We start from the raw sequence: 9,920 nt of genomic DNA, 5'->3' as shown, positions 1-9,920 counted from the left end.
TTAGTCTGACAACTTCTATCCTTAGTAAACCCATGTTGGCTGTCACTTATTATTCTATTTAATGTCACATACTCCAGTATGTAGTCTTTTACTAACCCTTCCAATATTTTCCCCACAATGGAAGTTAAGCTTACAGGCCTGTAATTGCCTGGCGAAGTTCTACACTAGAGCCTTTTTTAAATATTGGCACAACATTATGGAATCCCTGAAGATTTTAGACAGCAGTACAGCCATAACAGAACTGAGTTCTTTAAAGGAAACCTACCACTTGGAATGTTCTTTAACAGATGTAAAGCGTTTAAACGCTTTATTAATCTTTATATAGGAAGTAGCTTCACCGCACCGCTTCCTATTCAGAAGCACGCATGGTCGCGTGCATGGTGCGCTCAGCGGATACCACGGTGCGGTGAAGCTACTTCCTATATAAAGATTTAAATGCTTTAGATCTGTTTAACCCTAGAATGCATACCTGGGGCCTCGCAGGCCCGCTCTGTTAGTTGTTTTCTTTTTACTGCAAGATTACTTTAGTTAGAATTCTGAAACTCTAGGTATTCCTCAGTTATATAGTTGTTAGTCATTTCCAGTTGTTCATATATTTTTATGTTACAGGAATTTCGGTATAATAACTCTTTTTTGTGAATACCCCATATTTACATACCTGGGGCCTTTTAGGCCCATATTTGGTTTACACGTGATCCTAAGTCTTTCTGTCTTTTCTGTTGCTGGGGAAAACTTTGACTTAGGCTGCATTCACACTGCCGTTGCCCGCCATACCGTACCGTAGTGGCCAACGGCAGCGCATGGGGAGAGGAGGAGGAGGTGAGCGCACGGCCCGGTGTTACGGGAAAAGATAGGACATCTTATCTTTTTCCCGGGTACGGAGCGGTACAGTGCCGCACGGTGCCGCACATTGCCGTCTATGGGGGACTTATATCGGCCGTATATACGCCGGCCGTATATATGTCCCCCATACGGTCGTGTGAATGTAGCCTTAGTCTTTATGACTTTGCTGTTGCTGCACAGAGTGTGGATTGTGCCTGACTACATGGTCATGTGATCTTGGGAAGGAGGCTACCTCATGATGTCATGCGTCTCTGACATCATCATAGTTCCTGAACAGGAAGGAGGAAGGAGTCAGCTTTCTTGTTTCTTGAAAAAGAAACTCTGAGCTCCAAAAATCCAGATTTCCACTTCACCTAAAAGAAAGTTGTGGCCTGCTGAAGGTGAGAGGAGGGGGCTGCACAGACACTAACAAAGACTCGGCCCGAACGCTGCACCGCGGGAGTGAACTCAGCATGTCAGTTCACTCCCGGTGTGCTGCGTCCGGGCCGTGCGTTCCCTGCAGCTTGCGTTGCGAGTGTGATGCAAGTTCATCGCATCACACTCGCAAGTGTGGAATGGGCCTTATTGTAATCATTTTTTTTTCATTATAGTTTACTGACTTCTAAGGTTACAGTGGCACAGTCTACATCCAGGGGTTTGACTGACCAAGAAATCAAAGCGATCATTTTTGATAGTGATGAAGATAGTGAACTTTCTTTGTCTGATGAAGAGTACATGCCACCAGCTAATGTCTCTACTTCATCATTGAGTGATTCTTCAGATGATGAAGAAGAAATGGATCCAGCAGAACGTACAACCAGAACATCCCAAACAAATGTTTTTTGGGACAGTACTCCTAGGGTTTTTGGATGCACCCCATCACATAATATTTTTAAGAATTGCTCAAGGAACTGTAGGAATTCCACAATTCTTGTCCAAAAGAGAGATTTTCTGTAAGCTATGATCAGATGTGGTATACGTTTTCAAGAACATCCAGAGCCAAGAGATAAAAAAAAGAAAGCGATGTTACATTTGTCCAGCAAAGAAGGACAGGAAATCGGAGCGTGTCTGTACCACTTGTGGACAAAACGTCTGCAAGGATCATTCTTTCGCACAGATAACGTGTGAAAGATTTTGCGGTCATTAGTAAATTCGAAAAGGAAACTTTGAAAAGGGAAATTCCTGCATGTTTACTGCAACTTTTATATTTATATAAAAAAAAAACTTTTAGACAAAAAAAACATTATTATAAATAGTTATATCGAATGAGTATATTGGGCGTTTTAAGCCCGTTCAGTTACTTTGGGGTTTTTTTTGCACAAAATGTTTTGAATTATGCACATCTTAGGATGCATTCTCACTAGCGCTGGTGTCTGCCAGGAGGTGATCCGTAATGGATATGATCTCTTGGTAACTCCAGTTAAGGCTGCCGGAATGCCCGGATTCTACCAGCCTTAGCTGGGGACGCCAGAAGGTTAGATCCATTACAGATCCCCTCCCGGCAGACACCAGCACTAGTAGGAATGCATCCTTACTTTGCATTTTTCAAATAAACTTTGAAAAGTATTTTTATTTCAGTTATTCCATGTTATTTGCACACGGGCCTAAAAGGCCCCAGGTATGTAAAAGTGTAAATTTTTATGGTCATGCATTCTAGGGTTAAGAACATAAGGAAGATAAGCGCAGGCACCAGCTCACCATGAGCTGGTGCACGGCATTTGCGGCTTAGAAGCACAATTCCAAGTGGTAGGTTTCCTTTAAGCACTCTGGGGTGTAACCCATCTGGTGCAGGAGCCTTGTACATATTGATTTTATTGAGCTTAGATTGGATCATTTCTACATTCAGCCAGTCTAGTATATTACAGGATGCATAACCCACACTGGCACCACCCACGTCAGTAGTTCTTTCTTCTATTGTATAAACGGAGCTAAAAACCCATTTAGTATCTCCACCTTCTCTTGGTCTTCAGTCATCAATTCCCCATTTTCAGAATAAAGGGGTCCAACCTGTTCTGACCCATTTTTTTTTTATATACGGTAATTAAAAAATTTCTTAGCATTTGTTTTGTTATCTTTGGCCACATGTCTTTCATTTTCTATTTTGGCCAATTTTTATTTTTTATCCTACTTACAGATTTTGGTAAGTGTTTTGTAAGTATTGAAATTATATTTTTTGAATGCCCTTTTTATCATTAATTGCCCTTTTAACTGTAGCTGTAAGCCACATGGGGTGTAATCTAGCCCGTCTATACTTGTTACCTATTGGATTAAATTTAGAATTAATTCCTGCCTGAAGAGCTCTGGGGGTGTTACCATAGCTTCAGATTCACAGACTGTTACAATGTGCAGAATGTCTCACCCAACCCCCTGCTATCTCCCTCCTCACTCTGCTTGTGTAATCTAGCAGCAGCAGGAAGTGCCAGTGGTAGGGAGCAGGGCTGGCTCCTGGTTTCAGCAGGCCCCTCGGCGACAGAGCCTCAGTAATCCCCTTTGCAGTAAACTCACATTGTGACATTCAAAATTCAGAAAAGTCTCCTGTTTATCATACCATATCATATCATAACCTCAGGGTTATTTTATATACAGCCCTCCATGGATTCCTTGTTTACAATCTTATGTGGGTCCCCCCAGCAGCTCTGGGCAACTGGCACTTGCCCGTGTATGCCCAATGCTGGAGCCGGACCTGGAAGGGAGACCTGCTCTGTTCATTGTAACACTGTGAAACTGCAGCAATGGGGGCTCTAGAAATAACAACCAGAACCCTTCAGGGTCATTTGAATAATTATAAAAGTTGTTTTTGGAAGGAAGGAGGACATGGACAACAAATATAAGAAGATTATCACAGTCACAGTACCTGGATCTATGTCACTGGCTTATCATGCTTGATTTTAATGGTAGATAAAAGAGATGATAGACAACAGTAGAAATTCACTAAAGGAGAAGTCAAAGTTCAGTAAGTAATTTCCCACGCTGTATGGCCTAAAAATAATAAAATAAGCTACTATGTATACATTTAGCAAAATGGTCCCTATTTCTTAAATAAAAACCTTCAGATAATTAAAGCATTTAAACTATCCTAGTTATTCATAGCAACAAATCAGAGCACACCTTTCATTTTACCAAAGAAGTTTAACAAAATGGAAGCAGAGCTCTTAGTGGTTAACATGAGTAATTAGGACACGAAGATCCTTCATTTTGATATATCTGCCCAATTTCTTTATGATGTAAACTATTTTGAAACATGAAGATAATGTATTCCCTAGTATTGCAGAGGCATGTCTCTTTACATTTTTGAAGGAACCTGTCACCAGATTTTCATTAATAAAATTTACAGGTTCCTAATTAAACGATTGCACACAATTTTTAGCTTTAAGCTAAAAATAAATCGGGTCATGATTAAGACGCACTGCGTCGAAACGCGTAGACCGGACTGGTGCTGCTAACTGCATGTCACTAGTTGCTGTTTTTATGGGAGAACTTGTATCATAGTATCATAGTATATAAGGCTGGAAAAAGACGCAAGTCCATCAATTCCAACCTTTAAGAATTAAATAAATGTTTTATCCCCATAACCCGTGATATTTTTTCTCTCCAGAAAGGCATCCAGGCCTCTCTTGAACATGTACATAGAGTCCGCCATAACAACCTCCTGCGGCAGAGAGTTCCATAGTCTCACTGCTCGTACAGTAAAGAACCTTTGTCTATGGTGATGGTAGAATCGCCTCTCCTCCAGGCGCAGAGGACGCCCCCTTGTCCTGGTCACAGGCCGAGGTATAAAAAGATCTTTGGAGAGATCCTTGTACTGTCCGTTCAGGTATTTGTACATTGTAATGAGGTCTCCCCTCAGTTGTCTTTTTTCTAAACTGAATAATCCCAAATTTTTTAATCTGTCAGTGTATTCTAGTTCCCCCATTCCCCTAATAATCCTGTTTGCTCCCCTCTGCACCCGTTCCAGCTCTACTATATCCTTTTTATACACTGGTGCCCAAAACCGTACACAATATTCCATGTGTGGTCTGACCAGGGATTCATATAAGGGCAAAACTATGTCTTTATCATGAGAATCTATTCCTCTCTTGATACATCCCATAATTTTATTTGCTTTAGCAGCAGCCGCCTGGCTCTGGTCACTAAAATTAAGTTTACCATCCACCAATACCCCCAAGTCCTTTTCAGCTCCAGTTTTACTAAGTAATTGACCGTTTAGAACATAATTATACTTTTTGTTTCCATGGCCCAAGTACATAACTTAACATTTATCTACATTAAACCTCATCAACCATTTCTCTGCCCACTCCTCAAGCTTCCACAAATCCCTCTGTAATGCTAAACTATCGACCTCAGTATTTATTACTTTGTGATCTAATAAAGAAGATATTATTTTATCTCCAATCCCGAGTGATTATTGGATTGCGATGGACAAATTTTTAAAGTTTTGGCAAAAATAAATCATAGTTCAGATCTCGAAAAAATGAACTTTCTAAGCTTAACTGGCACCCTGGCAGAGGGAGCACAAGGGGTTTATGTTATTCATGGGAGGCATAGTATTTCTCAGATCATATTGGTGGCTTGTCCCACATCCCCCTTACCTTCGGCAGTGCAGATGAGAGAATGATGTTAGCTGAAGGGAGGGGGGATGAGATGAACTGAAAGAAACCCATTTCGGATGAATAACACATGACCTTGGGACTCGCTGCTCCTTCTGGCAGGGTGCCAGTTAGGCTTACAAAGTTAATTTTCTGGGGATAGATGCTAATGTGTGTAACAGTTAGTACAGTGCCATGGGAACTTTCATTATGATAATAATAATCCTTATTTATATAGCGTCATCAAATTCCATAGTGCTTACAGATTATGAGGAACCTATATTAAAAAAAGACATATAGAGTAATAACAATCGTGAACTTAGGAGTGAGGGCCCTGCTCGTGAGAGCTAACAGTCTATAAGGTTGATATGATGACACAAGAGGTACAAGAGCTTGTATAATGGTCCGTCCATTTTTTTTTAATAAGGAAATTGAATAAAAATAATTTAATAAACAAACGTGTTGCTGCTTGAACCAGCCATCACCCCCATCTTATATACAAAGTCCAAAGTAAATGGGACTGCAGAGAAGCCTGTTGTTTGGTACCTGGCATTTTCCATATAGGAGTATCCAGAATTTGTTAATAAAGAGAGAGTTAAAGTTGCATGCAGTTAGAAAGTGTGTTGGCCCTTTCTAAATAAATGGGTTTTAAGAGCACGTTTGAAGCTTTGGAGGTTGGGTATTACTTTGATAGACCGGGAAAGGGCATTCCAGAGAATCGGTCCAGCTTGGAAGAAGTCCAGGAGACATGAGTGGGAGGTTTGAATTAGGATGTCAATAGGATTATAAATGAAAATCTGTTGACAGGATGCTTTTAATTTGTTAATATCACTATGGTAACTAACAGCTAATAGGATTGATGGATCTTTAAATGGTAAAAAAGCTGTCCGTTACTACTCAGTGACACCATTACAATATTCCTATCAGCACCAGGAATAATCCTCTCTGTGTCTTGTGTGGTGAGGATGACTCTAGGACTGCATTGAAGTTACCCAGTTATTTGGCAACAGCTTCTATGATCCAAAGTGCTAAGTAGAAAAGCTCCCCATCACACGTAATGCTCCATCAGCTAAAGTAAGTGCCATAAAATACCACATTACCTGTATGTCTTACAACTCCTCCTCAATGCACACTATAAGGGAGTTTTGTAGTTTGCAGAATAATGTCATTGGGATCATGAGGAGCATCATAAGCTGCTGTAGTACATTGGTAAAAGCAGAAAACTCAGTATGTAAAATATTTAGGGCAAGTTGATGATAGCGTGTAAAAGCAACCAATCATAATGCAGGGTTTATTTTGTATTTTGCTTTGTGATTGGATGCAATGGGCAACATGGTCCGCTCTCCTGTAGGAAGCTTTTACATCCGCCCCTCAGTCTCTGTATATTCATGAAGTGTTTTGTTACTTAAAAGTTGGATTGTGACTAGATCACGGCCCGCATAGATTTCAATGGCTCAGCCTGCCCCCATGTAGTATACAGCAGCCCCCATGTAGTATACAGCCAGCCCCCAATAGTATACAGCCAGCCCCATGTAGTATACAGCCAGCCCCATGTAGTATACACCCAGCCCCCATGTAGTATACACCCAGCCCCCATGTAGTATACACCCAGCCCCCATGTAGTATACATCCAGCCCCCATGTAGTATACATCCAGCCCCCAGTAGTATACAGCCTGCCCCCATGTATTATACAGCCTGCCCCATGTAGTATAGAGCCTGCCCCCATGTAGTATACAGCCTGCCCCCCACAGTTTGCCAAACAGAAAAAAAAAAAAAACTTAATACTCACCCTCCAGTGTCCCCGATGTTCGTTGTGGGTCCCGATCCCCGTCGTGGCTCCCGGAGGCTTCTTCTATCTTCTCACTTCTCTAGCCGGCAGAGTCGTGTCCATGCGATCTGCCGGCCATCGCACATTCCGCATCATAGTTTGCGACGACCGGCAGATCGCATGGACGAGACTCTGCCGGCTAGAGAAGAGAGGAGATAGCTATCCGTATAGACGCAATAAGGGTACCTTATATGTAAAAGAAGTCATTAAGGCCCGAGATTTGGGCAAAATACCTCCCAGGGTGTACAACATCTGTATTTCTCTGTTACACAAAAGATAGTAGGTGTTATAGTTGTTATTTTCAGAAATTAAGCACTGAGCCTCTCCCACCGGCCTTTGGATCTAATATTTCACCTGAAGGCGGGTGAGAGAAGTCGATCGCTCTAAGATTGCAATTGTTCATTTATGCAAGTTGGTAATGGAGCCATGCGCTATTGCTTTCTACGTTCCCCACTCTTTCTCCTCCTGGTAGGGGGAGTTGTTTCCCTGGCTTTATTTTCCAGGGACTTAGGGTTTGACCCTTTTTTGCTTTCTTCTTGTATCCTTCTTCACCCCCCCACCACCCACTGAACCTTGGGACCGCAGGTCGCTCCCACTTCACCCAACTCACCCCCCCATATTCCTATTGTCTTTATTCCTTTCTTCTTCTCCTCCATCTTACCCCTCCTACCTTATCCTCTCCCCCTCTTTCCACTATGGCGACATCTAGGCTGGAGGGCAGACGATACTAACTAACACTTGGCTCCCTTAATGTAAAGGGACTGCACAGCCCTGGAAAGAGGTCTATCTTGTTCAATATGTTGAAAGGAAGGAAAATCCAGGTTGCCTTTATACAGGAAACCCATCTTAGTGAGGCTAGACCGTACAATTTCACAGACAGGAGATACCCAAATGCCTATCATAGCTATACTACTGACCCGAGAGCGAGAAGCACCTCAATTTTCATAGCGGCTTAAGTGCAGTGGTCATTTGTGCTCCACCTAAGAGGCTGGGGTCAACGGAACCTGGGATTCCCAGCCAGTCTCCCATGCTGGCACTTGCCAAGCCTTAAGCTGCAATGCTGCTGCGATCTGACGAGAGCAGGCACATTCAGCTTAGAATGACCCTTGTCATCGGCCATTCTAAGCTGAATGTGCCTGCTCTCGTCAGATCGCAGCAGCATTGCAGCTTAAGGCTTGGCAAGTACCAGCATGGGAGACTGGCTGGGAATCCCAAGTTCCGTTGACCCAGTCATCGGCCATTCTAAGCTGAATGTGCCTGCTCTCGTCAGATCGCAGCAGCATTGCAGCTTAAGGTGGGGCAAGTACCAGCATGGGAGACTGGCTGGGAATCCCAAGTTCCGTTGACCCAGTGGTCATTTGTGGACTCATGCTGTGACTCGGAGGGGAGGATGATTATGGTTAAGGGCAAAATAGCGGACAGTATGTACACATTTGTCTCCTTGTATCTCCCAAACACAGGACAAGCCCAAGCTATGACTTCCTTCTTGGACCTCATATAAGATTTTGCCGAGGGGCATCTGGTGGTGGGTGGATGTTTTCAATGTTGCTCTAGACCCCAACATTGATACTTCCTCGGGCTCCTCCTCCTTGTCGCAGCATAGTCTACGCAGACTGAGAGGATTATTACATGACCATCAATTGATTGACACCTAGAGACTAATGCATCTGAGAGACAAGGACTACATGTTCTACTCTCCAGTGCATAATGTGTATTCCCGACTGGATTATTTCCTAATTCACCACAGCGACTTGGGCCTCATCCAGAAAGCGGAAATCGACAATATCACCTTTTCGGATCATGCATTGGTCTCTATGGTACTTAACCTTCCGAACATATCTGACTTCCAATGGCAGAGGAAATTGAATACATCCCTCTTAGATGACAGTGTGATCACACACGAGATCCGAGATTCCATACAGACGCATTTCACCAGGACCACAGAAGAGGGGATTGACCCGTGTATTGCTTGGGAAGGCCATAAACATAACATCCGCAGCTTACTCATTACACACGGTGCCCGGCAAGAACGGAAAGGGCTAAAGAGATAACTACCCTATTAGATAAAATTAGGGAGCTAGAGATGTCACACAAGCGTACGCCTACTGACGATCTTCGAACCTCCCTGTTTGAAGCACGTGACTCCCTTAAAACACTGTTAGTCGGTAAAGCAAAGGGAGTCCTAGCGAAGTGTCGTCGGCACTTCTATGAGTACAGCGACAAATGTGGCAGATCCCTAGCCAGAGCATTACGTATCCAACGCTCGCGTGCATACATTCCAAAAATCATGACACCCTCGGGACTCCCTAAACACTTAAACTCGGACATTGCGGCAACCTTCCGTGACTCTTATCAATCCCTATACAATCTTGACCAACCTCACACAGCCTCAGCGCGAAATGCATTACGAAATAGAATCCAAACTTACCTATCTGACTCTTCTCTACCTTCTCTTTCTGAGGAAGAGGCAGAAGCCCTAGAAGCCCCTATTACAGACTTAGAGTTCCAACTGGCCCTTAAGGAGACTGAATCAGGTAAAGCCCATGGGCCTGACGGCTTCTCTTTACCATACTACAAGAAGTTTTCGGGCCTCCTTGAACCACACTGTACAAAGGCTTTCAATGAGATAGCTTCGGGAGCCTCACATCCTAAGGATGCTCTAAAAGCGACCATAGCTGTCCAA

General features: G+C 43.1%; 1 pseudogene; it reads left to right on the top strand.

Annotated features, from left to right (window-relative positions):
- The first annotated feature begins 8,345 nt into the window (after positions 1–8,345).
- On the top strand, positions 8,346–8,464 carry LOC140113065 (5S ribosomal RNA; annotated as a pseudogene).
- The last annotated feature ends 1,456 nt before the right edge of the window (positions 8,465–9,920 follow it).

This window comes from Engystomops pustulosus, chromosome 1 (assembly GCF_040894005.1).
Source record: "Engystomops pustulosus chromosome 1, aEngPut4.maternal, whole genome shotgun sequence".
NCBI lineage: Eukaryota > Metazoa > Chordata > Amphibia > Anura > Leptodactylidae > Engystomops > Engystomops pustulosus.
This window is presented reverse-complemented; position numbering and strand designations above follow the sequence as displayed.